Below are 13,508 nucleotides of genomic sequence, written 5' to 3'. Positions count from 1 at the left end.
TGGGAACAGGGGCCTGTGAGAACATGGTCCAGTGATGGAGTCGTGTGAGGAGACTTCTGAGTGTGTGAGAACATTTCAAGAAAAAAGACAAGAGTCTTGTGACCTCAGTTTCTTCAAAACATGGAATTGTTGTAGGAATGTGTTTTCATGTTCCTCCCAGATGTGAGGGAATAAGATTGCTTCAGATCACTCATTGTCATTTGATGTTGTTATTATTTCTGTGAGTTTGAGGCCAGCTGGCCTACATCTTGATCAAGTTCTGGGACAACTGGGGCTACATGTTCTGGAGCCTATCTCCAAAAACAAACAAACAAACAAACAAAAAATCCCAATAAATATTGACATTAAACATCTTTTTTAAAATGAATGAAAAAGCCAAAGGATGGGGAAGGGATTCTGTCTTCAAGACATAATATGGCCATTACATTCATGGCCCCAGGCAGCTATGATTCCCTGTAGAAGATCAAGCCAACCAGAGCAGCCAACATTTCAACAGGCAGCATCAATTAGACTCAATGGACAATGAGAAAAAGAGAGAGGGGGTGTGAAGGAGAGGAGGACAAGTGGGGAGTACCCCAGGGCAGTGGGAAGGGGGAGCTGGGAGTGGATGTGACCAAGACACATTTTTTTACATTTATGAAATTATCAAATAATTTTTTTTTTTTTAGAAAAACTAAACTTTAATGTTCGTATCATTTTACAATGAAAATAGGTACCCAGAGACAGGTTTGAAATGTTTACAACTGTCCAAAAAACATATACAAATCCCTGGCAGGCAATGGCACTGAGACAGCCCCCTCACAGCCTAGCCTGCCGGGTGTCACCTTTGGTCCCCTTGGCCTCATGAGGGAGGCCATGCACAAGCAAAGAAAGTCCTCTCAGCTAGTGCAGGTTTGTACAAGAAAAAATAAATGTAAAAGCCTTAACAGGCACTAAAATGAACTTTTTTTGGTTTAGCATTAGAATATTAATACTGAATCTAAAAAAAAAAAAGTATCTTAATCACACAAAAACTAACCCATTATAATAATTTTTTAAAAAAGTACATCCCCCAGAGAAGTAATCTAAAACTTAAGACAGCCTGTGGCCCAGCAGCCTGTGCATGGCAGGTGCTGGGTGGAGTACATCCTTGGGCATCTGCTTGGGTCACATAGCATAGCCAGCAAAACTTGTCTTCGGGCCTGATGAGGTCAGCAGCAGAGATGGCACTTAGGACACATTGGTCATGGGCTTGTACTTCTTGAAGCGCATCCACTGGCCCGTGGCGTAGTTCATCTCGAACACTGTGTCCACTAGCATGGTGGTACTGCCCTGGCTGTCTGCCTTGGGCAGATCCTCTGTGTGCTCGCTGAGCTTGATCTGGATCACATCCCCCTGCTCCGGGCATGGGTTCTCTCGAGAGCCAGCCATGAAGCCCAGGATGAAGGCTTTCTCTGGCCGAGTGACCTTGTTTGCCGTCTTGAACATCTCTTGGGCAGCAAACATCTGTTCTCTCGTGAGGGACAGGTTCTTCTTGGGTTGCTGCTGAACAGGGGTAGGTGCCTGGGTCTGTGGAGCCACCATGGCAACTGGAGGTGTCTGAGCAGTGGGAGTGGCAGCCGAGGGAGTAGTAGGTGTCAGAGGCAAGGTAGGTGCTGCAGGTGCTGGCGTAGCTGGGCTCAGACCACTGGTTATACATACATAGGAGCCCTTTGTTTAAACTGAGCTGGGTGTGTAGGGCTTGGGGCACTGGGCTCCTCAGGTGGTCAGCTGGCTTCCCGGGAAGGAGGGGCTGGGGGCATCTCAGAGCTGGGGATACAAGACGAGGCCGGTACCACACTGTGGGTAGAGGGCAGGTAACTTGTGGAGGGAAGTGCTGGCTCGCTATTCAAAGACTCAAGTTTCTGTGTGGACACCAGGCCAGCAGCATAGTCAGGGGTGGCATTTTCAACAACTGTCTTTTCCTTGGTGGGCTTTTCCACCACTTCTGTGTCTAAAGTCTTCCTCCTCCTCTTTGCCTCTCGGCTAGCACCAACCGTATTCAGCTCAGAAATATCCTGCTGCTTCACACCCCTTTCTTTCTGCAATGGTGTCCTCGAAGGTGGTATTGGGGTCCGGTTCCCGGAGGGGCTGAAGACACTGGGCGTGGGGGGACTTCTGAAGGGGGCTTGCTTCGGGATGCCTTTGAGAGGGGTTGTAGCGTCCATCTTGCGGAGCGGCCCCCGGCCCTTGGCATGGAATGGCACCCCGGCCCTTCTCTTCAGCTGCTGGGCTGTCTCGGTGGACTTCTGCAGCTGCTCCGCCCTCAGAGTGGCGCTGAAATGCTTCACCGGTGGGGTGAGGGGCCCAGCGAGGGGTGGTCAGGGCATTCTTGTTCAGGTACTGGCACTCCAGTGGCAGCCTGGCAGATGCCTCGCACTCGCCCACCTTCACTGCTTCTGCTGTCCTTCCTCTCTGCAAGAGCTACTATTTTTTTTGAGATAGGGTCTTTATGCATAGCCCTGGTTGTCCTGGAACTTACTACATAGACCAGGCTGGCCTGGAACTCACAGCACCTGAGGGCTGGGGTTAAAGGTGTGCATTACCATGCCTAGCGGGATGATTTATTCTCACCTGTGGCTCATTTTTTCCGGAAAAGGTGTAAGAACCCAGTTTGAATCCCTAAGCTACACAAAGATCACATTAAAACCACCTGTATGGGAAGGGGCGGCTCTAGTATGACAGAAGTCGCTGTCATTTGTTGAATAACTAGTTGCCCGATGGTTTTTCTATTTGGTGCTAACTTTAGGCTGTAGCCAAGAAGAAGTTTAGGTTTTTGAGTGAACTTTTCTCAGGTCAATCTTCATCCATTTGCCTGGGTCAAGAATCACGGGGAAACAGGTTTCTGGGTGTCTGTAAGTGCTTACAGAGATTGAGGGAAACCCAGGCTGAATGTCAGTAGCACCATTTCATGGATACGGGCCAGAAAGGAATAGTTTCATTGTTCCACAATGGACTGAATCGCAGTTTTGTCACTAACGCAGAAGCGGGCTAAGGCAAATGGCATTAGTGAGGTACACTGAATGTTATTTATTCTGGAAAGGTTGACCAAAACCTTTCAGAAATTTTCCTGAAGCTCAAGTAATTACCATTTAGCAGGGTGACTTACTGAGAATGTAAACTGGGAAAAGGTCACCCTTTGGAGAGGTTAAGCTGGTCACTGAATTCTGAATTTTCACTGCTGTAAAACCAGCTCTGCTTTGTTTTGGTGTGTGTGTGTGTGTGTGTGTGTGTGTGTGTGTGTGTGTGCATTCAGGAGCAGTTGCAAGCCAGATACTGACTCGGATGGAACTCACCAAGTTTGTCAGGCTAGCTGGGCAGTGAGTTCCAGGGATCTGCCTGTCTCTGACTCTCTAGTGCTAGAATTATAAATGTACACCAGGTCTGTTTTTTAAATTATTATTATTATTTTATGTGTGTGAGTGTTATGTCTCACGTATGTGTGTGCACCATGTGCATGCAGTGTTGGGGCAGGGGCAGAAAAGGGTCATCAGAGTCCATGGAGCTGGAGTTATAGAGGATTGTGAGCGTGGGATCCTGTGAGGGACTGAACCCGGGTTCTCTGCAAGAGCAGACAATGCTCTTAACTACTGAGCCATCTCTCTAGGCCTCAGGTTTGGCTTTTTATGTGGGTGCTGGGAACTCATGTCCTCAGACTTGAGCCGCAAGCACTCTACCAATTTAGTCATCTGCCTCTATAAACCTGGTCTTAATCCAGCAAAATAAAATCGATTTTGGGGGTTCAAGGGTTTGATTGCCTGGAATCTCACTGCTTCCTCATGGATCATTAAGCTGTGATACCACAGAAGGGTAACATGATAAGCCTTTTGTGTTTGGGAGGGGCAGAGGGTAAAGAGAATCTGGCCCTTATTTGAACTGTGGGGACTGAAGCGAAAGCAAGTACATTCTGGTTACACTCTGGAGTCTTAGAAGCCCTGTCTCTAGGCAAAAAAAGCTGCAGGTGGCTGGTGGAAAGGAAGTAAGAACTGTGGCTTGAAGCACTTTTGTGAGAGGCAGGGCTTTGCTTAGTCCTGAAAGGCAGATAGATTATCAAGGGGGATCAACCTGGAAGTCAGGCCAGGCTTGAAATCATAGCAACAGCAAAAGGCAGTTGCTCCTGGGGACCTCAGAGCATGAATGGCTGGTTCCAGGATTACTGGTGTTCTGGCTTCCTCTATGTTGCTGTGATAAAACAGTCTCAGCAAAAGCAACTTTCGGGAGGAAAGGATGCATTTGGTTTATACTTCCGTGTCACCGTCCATCACTGAGGGAAATCAGAGCAAGAACTCAAACAGAACCATGAAGCAGAAACCACAGAGGAACACTGCTTGCTCATTTACCCACCTAGTAACTATATCTGCCCAGGGAACTGTGCCATTCACAATGGGTTGGGCCCTCCCATATCAGTTAATAACCAGGAATCCCTCCCCCAGACATGCCCACAGACTTACAAGATATGGACAGTCCCTCAGGTGAGACTCTTTATCAAGTGACTCTAGGTTGGGACCAATTGACAGTTAAAGTTGACAAGGACACCTGGCAATGTTCATTATCTTTTTTTTTTTTTTTTTTTTTTTTTGGTTTTTCGAGACAGGGTTTCTCTGTGTAGCTTTGCGCCTTTTCTGGAGCTCACGTGGTAGCCCAGGTTGGCCTCGAACTCACGGAGATCCGCCTGGCTCTGCCTCCCGAGTGCTGGGATTAAAGGCGTGCGCCACCACCGCCCGGACTCATTATCTTTTGTAGAACAACGCATCATTATTCACCATGCTCAACCACCCTCTGTGTTCAAATTTTATGCACAGACCCTTTGCTGTGTGATTTTATGATGTTAGGTATCAAAGTGAATAGAGTATCCCTTCTGTCCTTGATGTTAACTTGGCCTGCATCTGGCTTTGGTTAACAGAGGGTAGGAAGGAGTCACTCAAGAGGCTTCTAAAGGTATCACATGTCTTTGATTGACTTGTGTACCTACCATTTGTCACGAAGAGAACACACCCTAGTAGTGCTGGTCCTGGGGAATACAGAGCTGGACAGACAGGACCCAACCTCGAGCTGAATCTAAGCTTATCAAGGCTGTTGCTGATCCAAAACTTTCCAACTAACCAAGAACCTGAGAGCAAGTGTGAGTGGCGAGGGCAGGGGGGCTCATTGCTGTATACCAGAGTTTTAGTTGTTTTGGTATGCAGGACTATTTAAGCACTTGCTATTGGGTACATGCTCCAATGCCTAGTCTCCTTTTTTTAAATAACAGCTACTGTGGCTGATTTAGATAGGGCTAAATTCCCCAGCCTTCTTTGCAGGTCAACATGGTAATATGAGCAAGTTCCTGTCAATGGGATGCTAGTAGATACGTTTCTGGAAGCCAATGACACATTTTCCGAAAAGCCAATGGCATACAGCTTTTACTCTGTCCTTATTCTTGCTGTCTGGAAAGAGGATTGGCTGGCCAGAGCTCCATCTGGCATGTTGGATACTGAGAAAAGTTTTACACTAGGCAAGAAGGAGCTGTGAGCTGCCCCCAGCTGCCTATAGGATTGGGTGAGGGAGAAATGAACTGTGTTCCTCTTGCATCCCCTGCTGAGTTTGCCCTCGACTCAGTTCCCAAGCCACTTCTCACTGCACCTGAAAGATCATGGTTCTGTTATGTATGGTCAGATGATGGACTGCCATGGAGAAATAGCCAGCTGTCACTCATGCCAACCGAAAGGGGCCCAGCCCCAGTTTAAAAGTTAGCACTTGGGGGAAAAAAAGAGAGACGTAGAGTGTGGTTTTATTTTGTGTGTGTGTGGGTGCTTACAGAGGCGAGAAAGGGGCGCTGGGTCTCTTGAAGCTGGAATTACAGGTGTATGTGAGCCATTTGTTGGGACCTGAACCCCAATGCTCTGGTGGTACAGTCAGACCCCGTAACCTCTCAGCCATCTCTCCAAGGTGTGCATTTCCTCTTGAGGGTGACAAAATGTTCTGAGATTGCGGTGATGGTCACACAATTCTGTGAATATACTAGGAATATATTAAAAATGATGGAAGTGTACAATTTAGAGTGTTTTTTACACTGTGTGGTTTCTATCTCAACACAGCTTTTATTTAAAAGCCAGTGTTTGCGCTGGCCAGATGGTTCAGTGGGTAAAGCAGCTTGACTAAATGGGAGACTGAGCTGAAGTCCAGCATCCATCTCTTTGTTTCCTGGCTGTGAATGCCATGTGACCAGCTGCCCCAAATGCCTATGATCATGATTTCCCCTGCTGTGATGACTGAACCCCAGAAATGTGAGACAATAACTTCCTTTTAAAGTTATTCTCTTGGGTATTTTTGTCATAGAAGTGAGACAAGTAACGGACATGAGGAGGCAGCATTTCTCCCCGTGCCACCCACTTTCAAGGGCTCTTCCGGTCTGTCAACCCGCTCTGGAAAGCCCCTCACGGGCACGCGCAGAGGCTTTGCCGCTTGGCTGATCCTAAATCTCATTGAGCTGGCAATCAATATTAAACTGCCATGTGTGTCAAAAATAAAAGCAAGTGAAAATGAAATACTAAAAGATAGTTGAGGGCCAGGGAGAGAGCTCCGTAGGAAAGGGCTCTTGCCGTCAAGACTCGATCTGAGCCTCGATCCCTGGGATCCACCTGGTAGAAGGAGAAAACCCAACTCAGGCAAGTTGTGCTCCGACCCCACAGCCACTCTGGGCACCTGAGTGGACACAAATAGTCGTCCACACACACTAAATAAACGTTTTTTAAAAAGGGGGCGGGGTTGAGAGCCGGAGAGATGGTTCATAGGGCAAAGTGCCTGCTGAGTCCCATCATAGAGGGAGACCAGTGACGCGGCCAATTGTCCGTCCAGCTCCACAACATGCCTGCACCCGCCCCCTGAGTAAATACAGACGTGTCATTTTTAAAAGTTAAAACTTTCTGCCTGACAGCCTATAATATGACTGCAAGCAGTTTTTGTTTTGTTGGCACCAACCCCAACTCTCAAATGCCCCCTCACACAGGGTGGCTAAAGATAGGCTGTGACTCTTCCTTTGGGAGTTTATCCCCAGTGGAGGCTTTCAGGGAACAGCATCACATGTCTGTGAGCTGTGAGCCATCTGTGAGCTGTGAGCTGTCTGTGAGCCAGTGGCTTTGTTGGATGCTTTGATATGTTCTCCCTTAAACCTCCCAGCAGCCTGAAGACTATGAGGCCCAGTAAGCCCAATTTACAGAAAAGAAAGCCAAACCTGGAGAGAGGTGACCCACCCACAGCTTCAAAAACAGTGAGCAAGCCAGCGTCCAAGCCAGATCTCCTGATTCTAAGTCACACATTCTTTTTTCTTATTTTGTGCTTGTGGTCATCACCCACATCCCCAAGAGGACTAGCTCTGCCTCAGGGCAGGAAAGGGGTTCAACAAGCCACTGAAAACAAGCAAAAGGAAGCCAGCTTGCCACAGGACCTTTTCCCCCTTCAGCAAAATTTATGAATCTTCCCTAAACCAAAGCACATGTGTGTAGTAGTGAGCATCACCAAAGCACATGTGTGTACCAGGGAGCTTCATCAAAGCACATGTGTGTAGTAGTGAGCATCACCAAAGCACATGTGTGTACCAGGGAGCCTCATCAAAGCACATGTGTGTAGCAGTGATCCTCATCCAGGAGGCTTTTCAGTTCCCCGAGGGACGGTCAACTGCCCTGAGTAGCATTGTTTGGGCATAAAACAGAAAAAGGAACTAAGGAACTTGTTTCCACCTCCCACCCAGAACTTTATTTACATTAGTTGTTTATTGAGTACCTACCAGGTTTCAGGACTCAGTTACCTCCTGCAGGTAGAGATTAGGGTAGGAAAGCAAGAGATGGGGAGGAGAGATGGCTCAGTGGTTGAGAGCACTGGCTCCTCTTCCACAGGACCAGGGTTCAATTCCCAGCACCTGCTTTAAAGGACCACCTTTAACTGCAGTTCCTGAGGACCCCACTCTGTCTTCTGTCCTCCACGGGAACTAGGCACAAATGCGGTACACAGACATACACGTAGTCAAAACAACCAAACACAAACAATAATAACAACAATAAAAATGAAAATTTAAAAAGAAAAGCAAGGAAGGTTTTGATTTACCTTCTTGGAGGTATCAAGAGCCACTGACAGGACAGAAATCAGGCACTCGGGTGAGGTATCACCTAGGAACTGTGAAGTGGGTCTCAGCTCTCAGCAGCTCCTAGTTTATTAAAGGAATTAATAAATTAAAGAATATTGGAGCCAGGTAAGGTGGTGTCTGCCTAGGACCCCAGTACTCAGGAGGTAGAAGCAGGAGGATCAGGAGTTCAAGGTCATCCTCAGCTGCACAGCAAGTGGAGGCTAGCCTGGGCTACATGAAACTGTCTCAAAAAAATTGCAAACAGGTTATCACCATGTTGAAACTCTTTTAAATCCATGAAATACCACTCACAATGCCTTCCTTTTTTGCAAAATATGTCATAGGTCATCACCACTTGGCCCAAGACACTGTGGTATGTTTCTGGCTCCTGTGCCACCAAGGCAAGACACTGGAGACCTTTGTCATCTGCCCACCAGAAGGAATTCCATTTCTAAAGTTCCACCAAGACTGGCGAGTTCCAGGTGGAGATATGTTGGGCATGTCTTCCTACTCCTGAGACTTGAGAGAATCCTGTCGCCTGCCCATCCCCCAGACGAGACTCTCCCTCCAGAACAGGCTCTTCTCCACCACAAGCATTCTCCAGTAATAACTGATTAGGAATCTGCTAGAATGGAGGCAGGGTTACCCACTTCTCAGGGTTGCTGGGGGCTGTGAGTGACATCATGACTTATCCTACCACCATGACTGAGTCAGCCATGAAGCTCCCTAAGGGGTTTGGATAACTTCTCTAAGTTCTGAAACATGGCGGGCATTCACTAAATGACAGCATCATAACTAAAGCTCTGACTAGGGGACAAGACAGCAGAGGGGCCGCCTCAGTTTCCTTTCCTGTTGATATCGCAACAAAAGTCACTGAAAGGAGGAGCATTTATTCTGGCTCACAGTTCACAAGTGCTGTCTATCATGGCGTGTGCAGTCTATCATGGCGTGTGCAGTCTATCATGGCGTGTGCAGTCTATCATGGCGTGTGCAGTCTATCATGGTGTGTGCAGTCTATCATAGTGTGTGCAGTCTATTATTGTGTATGCAGTCTATCATGGTGTGTGCAGTCTATCACATCATGTGCAGTCTATCATGGCGTGTGCAGTCTATCATGGCGTGTGCAGTCTATCATGGCGTGTGCAGTCTATCATGGCGTGTGCAGTCTATCATAGTGTGTGCAGTCTATTATTGTGTATGCAGTCTATCATAGTGTGTGCAGTCTATTATTGTGTATGCAGTCTATCATAGTGTGTGCAGTCTATCATTGTGTGTGCAGTCTATCATGGCGTGTGCAGTCTATCATTGCATGTGCAGTCTATCATGGTGTGTGCAGTCTATCATGGTGTGTGCAGTCTATCATGATGTGTGTAGTTTATCATGATGTGTGCAGTCTATCACAGCATGTGCAGCCTATCATGACATGTGCAGTCTATCATGGCGTGTGCATCTTATCATGGTGTGTGCTGCCTATCACTGATGAAGTGTCTGGGGTGAAGTATTGAGGCTGCCAGCCTCACAGCCACAGGCTAAGCCTGTGTGAAACTCCAGAGGCCCGGTCGTAAAGGCCATGCCAATTTGCTGAGGTGCTCCTTCACTTTTTCCATGTTTTTGTTTGCTGGGCTGGTTTGCATTTTGAGCAACTGATTTAAACTTTCCCTTTCTTCCTTCCCTCCCTGGAGCAGTGGCAGAAGCAAGCGGAAGTGAGAAGGGGCTGGAGGACGGCTGGGAGAGCAAAACCAAATGTACCACGTGGGAGGCCTGGCAGGACAGGCCTTCCATCATCCGGTTTCCATTAATTCTTGGAACCAGAGCCTCCCTGGCACAAGGGCAAGGAAGACAAGGTTGATTTTATGCTCGAAAATTGGCTTAGGGCTGGTGAAATGTCTCAGTGGGGCAAGGCGGGAAAAGGCACTTGTGGTCAAGCCTCATGGCCTGAGTTTGATCTCTGCGACCAAACGGTGTAAAGATGGAATTGACTCCTAAATGTCCTCAAGACATATGTGCTGTGGCATGTTCACACACGCACATATACACAGACACACAGACACACACAGAAACACACACACACAGACACAAACAGAAATAGACACACAGACAGAGACACACACAGACACACACACATACTCTGTCTCTTTCTCACACAATAAATAAAATCTAATAAAATAAGTTTAAAAAGTGTGGGACCTAGAAGAGAACTTTGAATCTTCTCATCCAATTATTATATTATATTAAGCCTCAGAGTCAATTATTTGGGAAGTGGCTGCCAGGTATTTGGGAACAGGCAGACAGGAGAAAAACAGCCAATTACATATGTGACATGAAAGTAGAATGGGGAAATATATACACTGAAACATTGAAATCTATAGTCTATACATGATAGAAGAAAAATGTGATATTTATCTTTGAAGTCTGACTTACTTCATTTAACATGATGAGCTCCAGGCCTCTCCATTTCCCTGTAGATGATGTAATTGTGTTCTTCCTTAAGGCTGAAGAGTACTCCATTATGTATGTACTCCCCATTTTCTTTATTCATTTATCTGTTTATTGACATTTTGAACTTTCTTGGAAGGAGTCTAACTGTTACAAGACAGGTAAAGGAAATAGAGTCCAAACAAGGGGCTCAGGTCCCTGCACTCACAGTTGTTTAGTGGCAGACCCAGCACCACACTCAAGAGTAGTGCCCTGAGCCAGAGCCCCACGGCTTGGTTCCTGAATTCTTAGCACTGCTCCTTTGAAATACACCTTCAGGCCTGATGCACTTATGGCAGAAGGAACCATGGCGGTCAGTGTCCTCACAGAGTGCAACAGAGCAGGAGGTGGCCATCTTATACAGTCATGGGGGCATGTATCCCCCAGCTGTGCTTCAGCAGGACAGGATGGGGTCACTAGTGATGCATGGGAGATGCTAGGGTATCCCGGAAATATGTGTCAGCCCAAGAGTGCTTGAATAGTCAAGGTCAGAAGCAACTGTCATCAACTGAGTACCTGAGGAACTGGTGATGAAGGATGGTGTGTCAATCACTGTGACAGATTCCTGAGAGAAACAATGTGAGAAAAGAAAGATCATTTTGTCTCAGGGTTTCAGAAGTTTCCACCCCTGATGGCTGGCTCTGGAGTTTCTGAGCCTGTGGTAGGACTGCATCAACTTCCTCTAGCTAAGCCCTACCTTCTAAATTTTCCACTACCTACCGATGGCAGGCAATACAGGTGGGGACCAAGCCTTGAACACATGGACATGTGAAGAACATTTTGTATTTGAGCCATTACAGATCCTGTAAAGCTATGGGCAGGGGCATAGGGAACTTGCAAGGAATAAAGGTGTGGAACATCCCAGGCTAGCTCCTGCAGGAAGCTTTCCCCTCCTCTGAACCTCCACCTGACCAGGAAGCCAAGGCAAAGGAGCCTAAATGAGGCAGGTCATGAAGGTCAGCATTGCAGGGCACTGAGTGAGGTGGGGTGGGGAGGTGAGAATTTGTTGGGAGTCGAAAGTCTATTTCATGGCTACAATGGAAGACCACAGGTCGAGTCATTTCTAACGATTAGAAAGGGTTTTTGTTTTTGTTTTTGTTTTTTTAATAAAAAGTTATTGGTTCCTAGTTCCAGAGACTGGGGAAGTTTACGATTAAGATACTAGCATCTAGTGAAGGTCTCTTACTGCATCATAACATGGTGGATGGAAAGTAGAGATGCAGGAGAATATGAAGGGAGGAGGAGAAAAAGAGGAGAGGAGACAGAGACTCAGCGATGCTCTAAGAGTTGGAGGTTCAAGCCTCTCATGTGGTCATGTTAAAGACCTCTATCCATTCTTGGACAGCTCTTACAGCACCTCCCACTCCATAGACCTCACTGTATAACCTAGGCTAGCCTGAAGCTCCTGTTAACCAGAATCTGTGGTCCTCTTGCCTCTGCCTCCTGGATGCTGGGATCGCAGTCATGTACCACCACAAAGTTCCCATCTGTTAACTCAGCTCTCATGGTAAGTAAGTTTCATTCTGAGTTTTTGAGAGGGCAAACTGCCCAACCATAGCGAGGGGTGAGCTGGGTCTGTCCAACCATAGCGAGGGGCGAGCTGGGTCTGTCCAACCATAGCGAGGGGCGAGCTGGGTCTGTCCAACCATAGCAAGGGGCAAGCTGTCCAGCAGCACCCAACAGGCCACCCAGCTGGCTATGCTTATTTATAACATATGAGCCACTTTCTGAAGCTTGGGACATAGAAACTACTGTGGGAGCCCCCGCAGGAATGAATTTGTGAAGTAAGGTCATGACTGTTAACCTCATTCATACCTATTAATGCCTGGGGAAATTGGACTCACAGCATTCCCAAAGCCCTGCTTCTCCGAGCTTACAGGGGAAGGAGAATGTCCTCACTGGAAGGGCAGGTGAGGTCGTCAGAGGCTCACTGCCCTCAGAGATGCCCTCTATGCCAGCACTCAGGCTGCTCTGACAGCCTTGGGGGAAGGTGGCTTCCTCTTTGCCTTTCACATCTGCTGAGCTGAGCTGCAACCCTGACACCAGCTACTCACAGCAAAAGCAGATTCCACAGCGTAAGGACACAGTCCCCCAAAAGACTACCATTGCTTCTGATGTCAGTCATAATCTGGGGAGTTCCCGGACTGCTACTCAACTGCCTACCTAATCAGGCTTTTTCCTTACTCTCTTTTATTTGATACTTTTCTAGAACAACTCTTAGAACTAAAAAACAAAACAAATAAAAACCAACAACCCACATTGTAGATGTGATTTTAGTGGGTTTTAAAAAGATTTGTTTTTATTTGAGAGTGTGTGTGTGTGTGTGTGTGTGTGTGTGTGTGTGTGTGTGTGTGTGAATGTATGCCACATTTGTGTGGCTTCCAATGAGGCCAAAAGAGGGTGTTGTATTTCCCTGGAGTTGGAATTATGAGTGGTTGTCAACTACCTGACATTGGTGCCTGGAACTGAACTTAATTCCTGTGAAAGAGCAACAAGTGTTTGTTTGTTTTTTGTTTGTTTGTTTTTTGCATGATTTCAGTTTTATTTTTATTTTTTTAAAACTTTTTATTGGTTCTTTGTGGTTTTCACACCATGCATCATGATCCCAACCAAATCCCCGTCTCTCACATCCACCCTCTGCCCCTGCAAACCTCCCTCCCTCCCCCCAAAAAAGAGTAAAATTTAAGAGAAAAGAAAAGAACAACAACAAAATCTTGTCAAGGAAGCTGTAGTGATGTAGTGAGTCACACAGTAAACCCTTTAGTCCAAGTATCTTTACTTGCAAGTGTTCACTGCAATGAGTCATTGGTCTGGTTTGAGGCCTCTGGTTTCTGCTACACTATTAATACTAGGCCCTCACTGGGACTGGAGGCCCTGCAACTTTGGGTCTGCAGGACCGGCCCCTTCCCGTGCT

At 47.0% G+C, this 13,508-nt stretch overlaps 1 pseudogene; it reads right to left on the bottom strand.

Annotated features, from left to right (window-relative positions):
* Positions 1-1,070: 1,070 nt before the first annotated feature.
* On the bottom strand, positions 1,071-10,903 carry LOC118580130 (annotated as a pseudogene).
* Between the last annotated feature and the right edge of the window lie 2,605 nt (positions 10,904-13,508).

Source organism: Onychomys torridus, chromosome 3, assembly GCF_903995425.1.
Source record: "Onychomys torridus chromosome 3, mOncTor1.1, whole genome shotgun sequence".
NCBI lineage: Eukaryota > Metazoa > Chordata > Mammalia > Rodentia > Cricetidae > Onychomys > Onychomys torridus.
This window is presented reverse-complemented; position numbering and strand designations above follow the sequence as displayed.